This window comes from Marmota flaviventris, chromosome X (assembly GCF_047511675.1).
Source record: "Marmota flaviventris isolate mMarFla1 chromosome X, mMarFla1.hap1, whole genome shotgun sequence".
NCBI classification, from domain to species: Eukaryota; Metazoa; Chordata; class Mammalia; order Rodentia; family Sciuridae; genus Marmota; species Marmota flaviventris.
Window position 1 is genome coordinate 86,445,469 of NC_092518.1, and position 11,184 is coordinate 86,456,652.

Below are 11,184 nucleotides of genomic sequence, written 5' to 3' on the forward strand. Positions count from 1 at the left end.
TTTCTTTGTTCTGGACTTTGACATTTTAATTTTATAGTTTTGTGGAGAGGTTCAGTCTTTTTCTTTTTGAGAATTTTAAATTCCTTTGGAATCTTAAAGTCCTTTGCATTACACAGGGTTAGAAAACTTGGGGCTATTATTTCTATGAATGTATTTTCTGAAAAAATAACCTTTGCTCCTTCTTTAAGACTTATAAGTCCTAATTAAGGTATGTTAATATTGTCACAGAGATCATATATTCTAATCTTAGTTTATTATTTTATTACTGTCTGAATGTACTAATTTATATATCTTATCTTCATGTTATGAAATAATAAATTTGGCTTGATCTGATTCATTGATAAGACAACTGTGTTTTTATTTGCTCAATTGATTTTTTTTTCATTTCCAGGATTTGTGTGTGTTTCTTTTAGACTCTCTATCTTCTTATTGAAATTGTCTTTGATATTCTGAAATTTCTTAGTTCATTCTTTAGATCTTATTTTAGTTCATTAATCTGTTTAACACTCCACATTTAAAATTTTTCATTTTGAGATATTTCAATTGAAAAATTGAATGATTGAATTATTGGACAGCTATGGAATATTGGAGTTATCTTATTACCTTGGTACATTAGCCATTTTTTGTCACTGTGAACAAAATATTTGTCAAGTACAACTTAGAAGAAGAAAGGTTTATCTTGGGTTCATGGTTTCAGAGATCTTTTTCATGGATGACTGACTCCATTCCTCTGGACCCAAAATGAGGAAGAATATCATGACATAAGGCATGGCAGAAGAAAGATGCTCTGGCCATGGTTTCTGGGAAGCAATGTGTAGGAGGAGACAGGGACAAAATATCTAATCTAGAAGGCATGCCCCCATAGACTCACTTCCTCCAGTCACACCCCACCTGCCTATAATTACCACACATAATCCATTCAAATTATTAATCCATCAAATGATTGACCCAGCAATTAGGTTGCAGCTCTCATAATCTAAATATTTAACCTCCTGCATTAACATGGGAGCTTTTGGGGAACACCACATGTCCATTTCATAACACCTGTTATCTCACAATTCTGATCTTACTACATTGAAACTCAGGCATCTACTGAGATATATATCTCTTCCTCTATTAAGTGAGAGTTATTTTCATAAACTTCTTTCTCTTTTCTATGGGCTCTGCAACAGGAGTTTTTCTCAGAGCCTAGACTTCCACACAATATGTGCATAGATCTATGACAAATTTCTAGCCCTGCTTTCAGAGATAAGGACAACCACTTGAAAGCAAACCACAGACTAACTATTTATAAAATATTAAAATATTCTCTATAGTTTCATTAGACTAGAAGTGGAAAAGTGGAGTAATAACCTATATTAAGCTGAAAAATGTGTATTAAAGAAAGTAAAGCAATATTAAACTATATATAAGATGAAAATTAAAAAAAAGAAATAAGAAGCAGAATTAAGATGGATGAGGGAGGAAAGTGAGACTTAGGAATAAAATATAATGAGAGAAATGAAGAAGGAGTAAATATGGCAAAAAAAAGAAGATAAGAGATAGAATGAACAAATCCAGTTAAGACATTATCACATTAAAAAATAAAACAGCAAATCAAGGGAGTGGTGTTTCAAGAGAAACACAAGAAGAAAAAATGGGAAGAGAAAAAAGAAAGTGTATAAAAAAGGATATAGAAGGACAGTGACAGAGTGAATAACTCCAAACAACACATCACAATATTAGAGAAAAAGTACAAAAAAATAGATTAAAGTATGCAATATCAAATAGCATGGGAAAGTTATCAATTCAATACAGAAGAAAATACCAGTGAAATAAAAATACTATCATTAAGGAATATAAAATTACTCATTGTCAAAATATTTTATTGGAGATACAGACATTTCTGATTGGGCCTTATTTTTTTTTATTAGTTGTTCAAAACATTACAAAGCTCTTGACATATCATATTTCATACATTTGATTCAAGTGAATTATGAACTCCCATTTTTAACCCATATACAGATTGCAGAATCACATCAGTTACACATCCACGTTTTTACATACTGCCATACTAGTGTCTGTTGTATTCTGCTGACCTTCCTATCCTCTACTATTCCCCCTCCCCTCCCCTACCATCTTCTCTCTCTACCCCATCTACTGTACTTCATTTCTTTCTCTTTTTTCCCCTTTCCCCTCACTTCCTCTTATATGTAATTTTGTATAACAATGAGGGTCTCCTTCAATTTCCATGCAATTTCCCTTCTCTCTCCCTTACCCTCCCCCCTCTTGTCCCTGTTTAATGGTGATCTTCTCCTCATACTCTTCCTCCCTGCTCTGTTCTTAGTTGCCCTCCTTATATCAAAGAAGACATTTGGCATTTGTTTTTAGGTATTGGCTAGCTTCACTTAGCATAATCTGCTCTAATACCATCCATTTCCCTGCAAATGCCATGATTTTGTCATTTTTTAGTGGGGAGTAATACTCCATTGTGTATAAATGCCACATTTTTTTTTTATCCATTCATCTATTGAAGGGCATCTAGGTTGGTTCCACAGTCTAGCTATTGTGAATTGTGCTGCTATGAGCATTGATGTAGCTGTGTCCCTGTTGTATGCTCTTTTAAGGTCTTTGGGGAATAGTCCAAGAAGGGGATTAGCTGGGTCAAATGTTGGTTCCATTCCCAGCTTTCCGAGGAATCTCCATACTGCTTTCCAAATTGGCTGCACCAATTTGCATTCCCACCAGCAATGTACAAGAGTACCCTTTTCCCCACATCCTCGCCAGCACTTGTTGTTGTTTGACTTCATAATGGCTGCCAATCTTACTGGAGTGAGATGGTATCTTAGGGTGGTTTTGATTTGCATTTCTCTGACTGCTAGAGATGGTGAGCATTTTTTCATGTACTTATTGTTTGATTGTAAGTCCTCCTCTGAGAAGTGTCTGTTCAGGTCCTTGGCCCATTTGTTGATTGAGTTATTTGTTTTCTTATTGTTTAATTTTTTGAGTTCTTTGTATACTCTGGATATTAGGGCTCTATCTGAAGTGTGAGGAGTAAAAATTTGTCCCAAGGATGTAGGCTCCCTATTTACCTCTCTTATTGTTTCTCTTGCTGAGAAAAAACTTTTTAGTTTGAGTAAGTCCCATTTGTTGATTCTTGATTTTAACTCTTGTGCAATGGGTGTCCTATTAAGGAATTTGAAGCCAGACCCCACAATATGTAGATTAGAGACAACTTTTTCTTCTATCAGATTCAGAGTCTCTGTTTTGATATTTGTGACTCATGGAGGTCTTAATTTATAAGTTTTTAAATATTATTTGAGTCTCTGTATATATGTGTGTATATGTGTGCATATGTGTAATGTGATGACTCCTTTTTTTAATAACTTATATCCTTTGCATTTTTTCTTGATTTTTTTATTGAGTTGAAGGAATTTCTTGAATATTTGGGATGTTAATTGTTAATCAGTTTAGATGTTGAAAACATCTTTTCTGGTATTACTAAAATTACATTGATTGTAATTGTGGTTTTCACCCTCATTCCTGTTAAATGGTTTTAACTTTCACATTCTGGTTTAATTCATCTAAAATCCACCTTTGAATATTATAATTTATTGATACAATTATACTGGAATCATATATGAAGCACCAATTTCTCAATATACAGATCAATGTAAGACAAATGTGTTACTGTATGATATTAAAAGGTAATTTATATATGGATGCATAAAGGTAACCTGTCGATCATTAAATTTTATATTACCATATAAATATGGTTATGTTATTTGATATATATATATATATATATATATATATATATATATATATATATATATAATGGTTTGGTTCTATGCCTTAGTAACTTTTAAGTTGATTTCATACATTTGGCACCTCTTTTTAAATCTGACTCTTACTTATAATTATTAAAATTACTTAGCATTCTTAAAAATATCTTGATTAAATTTTATTGATATTTGTATCAAGTATCACATTTTAATGTATTTTTATATCTTTAAATTAATTAATTTGTTTTTATTTGGTTTTGAGGATTGAGCCCAGGACCTCATGTGTGCAAGGCAAGCACTCTACCACTGAGCCACAACCCCAGCTCACACTTTAATGTTTTTATTAGCTAATGATAGTTATATGTAACAGTGGAGTTCATTTTAGCATATTCTTACATACATGAAATGTAATTTGCCCCATTTCAATTCCCAGTACTTCCAGTTTTCATTCCCTCCTCACTCTCTCTGTTCATGTTTTTATATCTTAAATTCTAATATACATTCTAATCTGTAATATTGGTATAAGAGGGTAAACATCTATTTGTAAGTTGATGTTTCATCCAGAAAATTTGTTGAACATGCGGCTTTTACAGTATACTTTTTGTTTAGTATGCTGGCTATTGCATGTGAAGTGTTGTATAACCAAAAAAATACCACATATTTCGTGTTTATTTAAATTTTAAACCTATTTTTAAATATGATATGTTCTAAAGTACAAGGAAATGCATCTTATTCAATGTCAAATGGCAATGGTGATAGTAAACCTGTTTCCTCTTTCTGATATTGATGGTATTTATTGACTACCCTGATTCTCAACAATGGGTGTATGTTAGCATCTTTCATGAAAAACATAAAAACTCTTGGAGAAATAAGTAAGATGGCCAATATAAATGCCCTTATATTCTCATAGATCACTTAAAAAATTCTAAATCTGAGTAATTAAATTTATAAGTGCTCTAGAAATCAGTTAATTGTCTGCAGTCATGAAGTGAATGTCTAATCAAGAAAAAGCCATATTTCATAAAATATCTCATGACATTTTACTTAAGCTTGATTTATATTTTCCTGGAATAATGTGGTGCAGCTTAGTACAAGCATAGTAAATATTAGTTCCCCATCTGCACATTAGGCTACTGAGATTGCTGGATCTCATTCCAAAATGATTGTTTTTGTTTTGTTACTTACAAATTCACCATCTCTATGATCCTTATAATCTCTATTCCTATAGCAACTCACCATTTTTTAAAAATGTTTTTTTTTAGTTTTAGTTGGACACAATATCTATCTTTCTTTCTTCCTTCTTTTCTTTTTTATTTCTTTCATGTAGTACTGAATATTGAACCCAATGCTTTACACATGCTAGGCATACGCTTTACCACTGAAACACAACCTCAGCCCATATATAGCACTTCATGTTTCATAGCCTCACCATATATATTAGGTTTTCCATAGCATGATGATCTCCAGGAAGTCATTTGTTTTACATGACAATTGGTATCCAGAGATATGAAGCACTATTTAAGTCTTAAAGAAAAACTTAAGACCAACAGAACATCACTCATGCTGTATTCTATCAGCCAAAAAGTAATATAAAGTTATACTAAATTATTTCATTATATATATCTAACAAAAGAATATCTAATACACACACATACACATACACACGAACACACAGATTTAACACACAAAACTTGCAAGGAAGATATTATTTTTCATGTAACAGAAGTTATACAATGCTTAATGTCAGTAGTTTCAGAATTTTTTGAGGAAATATTTCCAAATTTATAAAATTTTTTTTTCTTGGTTTTTATTGAAGTCACTGTGTCTACACATAAGTGCAATGCACTCAGCTGGGATTTTTCTTATATTATAATTTCATTAAATACATTTTGTTCTCCATAATTTTGAAATATTGTTAAATTTTAAACAACTTAAAAGTCTCGGAATGAAGGATGAAGATGAGCTGAACAAGTCTTGATGTATCCATGAAATAAAATGTCCTGAAGTCTCTTAAAATAATATTTTAGGATTAAAATAATATTACAAGATATATAAGCTTGTTTCCAATATCTAAGTGCAAACTTACATATGAATATTAATGCGTTTTGTACTGCATACCAGGAAGTTTTTGAAAAACTATAAATGAATCAGTTGGATTCTAAAACATTTTATTCTACATAATCTGTAAAACATTTATTTTATAGGTTTCCCAAGTTTTGCTTATAAATCAAGACAAAGCAGTACATACAGTCATGGAAAAAAATAAAACAGAAGAAAATAGAGAGTGGGATGCCTATATCAATGTTCTCTGATTCTGTCTTGACCATGAAACAGAAATGTTCAACATTTACCTTCTAAAAGCTTATGAAGATGTATGCTCAACAGAGAATGTAAACTAGAAAAATCATATGTGGAACAACAAGGCAGGCTCTTCCATTCAAACTTTTTTCTGTAACTTCTTCCTTTAAGTTCATTTGATAAAGACAAATCTACACTAAATTCTGTCTAGTGAGCTCACAAGTCTCTGATTAATTCCCTGAAGTGTCCATTACAGATTTCTAACACACTTAAAACTCCTAGTTGTCAAGTTCAATGGTAGTCTTCATTTTGAAATATTTCATAGGGTGCATTCTTTTCTTACATCTTCTCAAAATGTATTTCTTAATACCTGACAACTGAACAATACCTGACAACTGGATCCATGGTGATAATTCATATTATATCTAAAAGATTTAACTAAAACAGTTCTAGAGTGCCACTAGTTGGGGTCATGCAGATGTGAAATGTAGTATTCCCAATGCTGTCTTCTAGAAGAACAGATAAGTCTTCAAAGCATGAGAACTCAAACAGGTGCCATGTATATATGGAGATTTTCTGAATTATGTGTAGGAAGCTCTAACTTAGTCATGTATAGTTTGATAAATATGTCTACCATTAAATGCAGATCATGTTTTATATCAAAATTTATGTTAAGCAAAACCAAGTCACTTGACCTCTGGTGTGTCAAAGAGTTTTTCAAGTATACTTTGAGACACTTTTTCCATTTTCATAGATTTCATTCCCACCCTTCATCACAAGAAGAGTAAAGAAGACCTTTAGCAAGCCATATACTTTAGGAATAAAACTTGGTATTGCTCAGATGGAGAGCTTCATAAATGGTGTATGGAAGCTCTCTATCTTTCCCTCTGTATTTCCATTTGATTCTCCGACAGTAAAGCTCCACGAAAACATGTCAGAATTAGTCAAGTCACATCTGCACATGTCAGCATGGTGCTCCTCTGATGCATTGAATTTGAGTTGTTCCATGACTAAGAGTACCATAGGTAAGCATTTAAAAGTTGGAGGTGCTATTCTGAAATTTTATCTTTCAGTTGCTGAATGATGTGCTCCACTATTGGAACACTTAGGGTTTCTTTATAGTAACTTTCAGAGGTTAGTTTAGATTCCAGGTTACCTTCATGAGTCCTATAGAATTTCTCAGGGATTTTCATCTGAATATCAAGTTTGGTTGCCAAATTTGTTACTTCCACAAACCAAAACTCATGATAAACTTCAGTATTTTCCATGACTTCATTGGGTTAAAGTTAAGCTACTGGAGGCAAAGAAGACATCATAAGTTTGTCCTGGATATTTTTCCCAAAAGCTCTTGTAGAACATAAGGCATTTTTAATAACACCAATGGTAACAATGAAATCAAAGTCTGTTACTGCACTATAGAGTACAAATGCTTGACCTATTATACAGTTATTACATCTAATATTTGTGTCACTATTTATATCATCTAAACATAAAACAAGCGCTTGAAGGAGGTCCACTAACATTTCAAAAGTATCATGTCTGCCTGTCCACTGAGAATGGCAAATTTCCTTCAGCACTTTACTGGTTTCCTCACTTTTCTGAAACAAACAAACAAACCAAAAACAGAAATTACATTGTCCAGTTCTAAAAGCAGTTGTGGTGATTGATGGAAAAAAGAACTTCCTTGATTCTTCCTAATGTAAGAGAAACCCCCGTCACAGGCACTGATTTTGCCAACCATTTGTGTAAGGCACAGGAAGAGCAGAGTGGGTAGATAGCTTGGGGATCTCTAAAAGTCTGGAAGCAAATTCCATTTTGGAAGAGGATCATCTAGACACAATGTAAGCCTAGATATGACAATACTCCATATTAAGCTCCAACTTTTCAGTTATCCTGAAGCAGCCACCCCCAACTTTACCAAATAATCATATTTAAATTTCTCCAGGGACCCTGCCCAGAATCAAACTTCTTATCAATGGAATTATGCAAGGGGCATCAACAGGATATCAACAAGATTTCTGCATAGGGTTCTATGTGGTTTGGAGCTTCTTATTTCCTGTAAAAGCCAGGTTTCCTTTTCTTGTAAAAGTTAGTTCTGCCAACAAGCTTATTGCTCTACAAAAGTTACTGTTTCTGTTCTCGTGGTAAAAGCTTGTGAAAACCTCTGTCCAGCTGAAGAATATGGGACAAAAATTTCTTCCATGTAAACTCCCACTGTCATGTAAATCCCCACACTGGATATAAAATTCAGAACATTTTACGTTTTGGGTCCAGAGATTTTTAGGCATTGCCCCTCTGGACTGCTACTGCTAAAATAAACCTGCTTCCTGCTAATTCCTTAGGTGTCCAAAATCATCTTTCCTACATCAATCCTAGTATGAAATTTTACAGCCAAAATTTCTGTATCAGCTTCATAAAGCAAGAATCCAGTTAAGGGAAACATGGAAAAGTGCTCTTTCCTTTCTATGTCTACCACATCGTCAGTGATAACAGAAAAGAATAATAAGTCTCTCACTTCCTTGAGGGTTTTCTCCTGAATGCAGCTCTCACAGATCTCTAGCATCTGATTCTGTTGTTTTAGAACACAACAATGTTTTAAACACCGAGGTCTCAAAGTGCTTTCGAGACCTTTACACCAGAATTTATCTGGCACTCTTGCAATTCTTGAAAGTTTTCAAGAGTGAAGAGACCTTCTGGGATTTCAGCAGCCTCATGCCTATCCAGAGATATTCTTTGTTTTCCCATAAGAATCAAAACTTCAAATAGTGACTTTAAGGATTTTTTGTTTTCCTTCTCATCAAGGGTTAAACGTAAAATGTTTTCATGCTGCTTATTACTCCCTTCTTTTGCACAGTGATTCTGAACATTGCTGTTGTTTCTTAATGTTTTTGTTCCTGTTCAGAAATTTTGTCACTTTTTTTTTTCTGTTTCAGTGTCCTGATTTCATCTTCACTTAATTTTAAAATTTGTTTTCTGTGTCTTCTAGATGGATTGTAAATATAATTATTAAGACCACATGTTGTTTGTATTGCCTTATCTTAAAGAATTGTCCTCTTGACTATTTCTACAGATTAAAGAGGCCTTGAAGTGTTTCACAAATAATTTATAATGTTTACTTAGTTGAATAGATGTTTATCTTTCAAGTCAGCTCTCCTGCAATTCTCCAACCACTCTGGCATCCGGTGGGATCCCTCAGATCCTGGCCTGGGAGGGGGGCCAGCCCTATTGGCTGGCTTGCATGGCAGTTACACTGATGTGGGGCAGGCACGCAAGAATCCCTCCAAAACATTTTAAATGTATTTTTCCCTCCTTTGATCCTGGGTATTGAACCACGAGGCTCTTTACCATTGATTCACAATCATAGCGCCCCCCCCCCCTTTTTTTTATTTTGAGACATGGTCTCTCTAAATTGCTGAGACTGACCTAGAACTTGCCATCCTTCTGCCTCAACCTATGTGATTACAGACATGTACCACCACACCAGGAGCAAATATTCATTTTCATAAATAGCCTCAAGATACAAATGCAAGCTGTGCATTTACAATGTTCATTATAAACGAATGATTTATTTCTTAATATTGCTATTGTAGTAAATATTGAGTACCAATATGTTTCAGGTTCTGTCACAAGTGTTTTATATGCATTATCTTGTTAAATAGTCAAATTCCAACATAAATTATGTCAATTTGCAGAACTGATTTGTAAATGAGAACAATGAGACAAACATAAAATTACTTGCCCAAAGTTATGTTGGCTATTAATTGAATGTGCTGGTATATTGCATAGGCAGCCTGAATATATTAGCACTTCTTATTGCCACTATGTTCTGATGCTTATTATTAATTTTGGTGTAAAAATATTGAAATGTGCATTTTTTTTCTCGAATTTATATGAGAATTTTAGAAAGGAGGGTAAAAAAAATACGCACACATGTTTTCCTCTGCAAGATAGCAACTTTTTCCAAGCTGTTTTTAACTGTGTATTAAATGTCAACTTGTGTTTGATAAAATTCATTATCCAATCTGAATATTGTATAAATTTGTTGATTTATAGATTCCATAAATATAATTATTTCTTTGACCATTGTTAAATTAAAAGAACCTGAGAATATAAAATTGTCTTTGTAATCACCTATTTTTGAACAGAAAGGAAGCAAAGATATTTCATAATACACTTAGTTTCAATAGTCGTCCTCACTCAATTTTCTTACTCATATAGTCACTTTCATTTATAAAAGATACTTATGTATTTTTGAAAACCATATAAAATTGGAATTATGCTTAAATTGTATCAAGATATTAACACTATATACTTCTTGTTTTTCTTGGCCTTTGCATTTAAATTTATATGATTGTATTCACAAATTTTTGAAAGAAATTCTGTGATTTATAACAAATATAGGGAAGTAACACAACCAAAAATTTATAACATATGCTTAGCAAGCAGATTTCTAAAATTGCTCTGCACATTTCAGACAATATTTAAATGAAATTAAAAGCAATTTTGTAAAAAGCTAGTCACTAAAATGTAAATGTGGACAACATATATTCACTTTTCATGTGGATACTTCTATTTTTGTGACAAACTTACAATATCCTAAAATGTATTGATCAAAATGTATATGTGTATGTTTTTCAGTTTCCAGAATAAATAGCCTTCTCAGAATCTATCTGGGAAGCCTATGCATTGAAGTAGATGAATACAATTAAAGTTCTGCTATATGGTTCCATTTATCAAGATTAGTTAATGCCACTGTCTTAAACAGGTTTAGTTAACATACAATGGATAACATTTAATTGCATTATTCAATAGATGTTCGCTACATAGGCATTGTTGCAAGGGCTGAAAACAACAATGAACAGAACAAACAATCTCACTTTTTGGCATAATATCTACAATATGTTATTTACTCTTGCACTTGATTCATCAACATTACAACAGTCGATCTTAATAAAATGAAACTGCCTTCATTTTATAAAGTGAGAAAACTAAAGAAGGTTTTGCTAGTAAATTGGCATAAAAATCACATAGCCAGTAAATATCAAAGCTAGGGTTTAAAACATAGTATTCAGACTCAAGAATCTAAGGCATTAACCTTTATAATTTAATGGCAAAGATTATC

General features: G+C 32.7%; 1 pseudogene; it reads right to left on the minus strand.

Annotated features, from left to right (window-relative positions):
* Positions 1–6,606: 6,606 nt before the first annotated feature.
* Positions 6,607–8,807, minus strand: LOC139703146 (52 kDa repressor of the inhibitor of the protein kinase-like; annotated as a pseudogene).
* Positions 8,808–11,184: the final 2,377 nt, after the last annotated feature.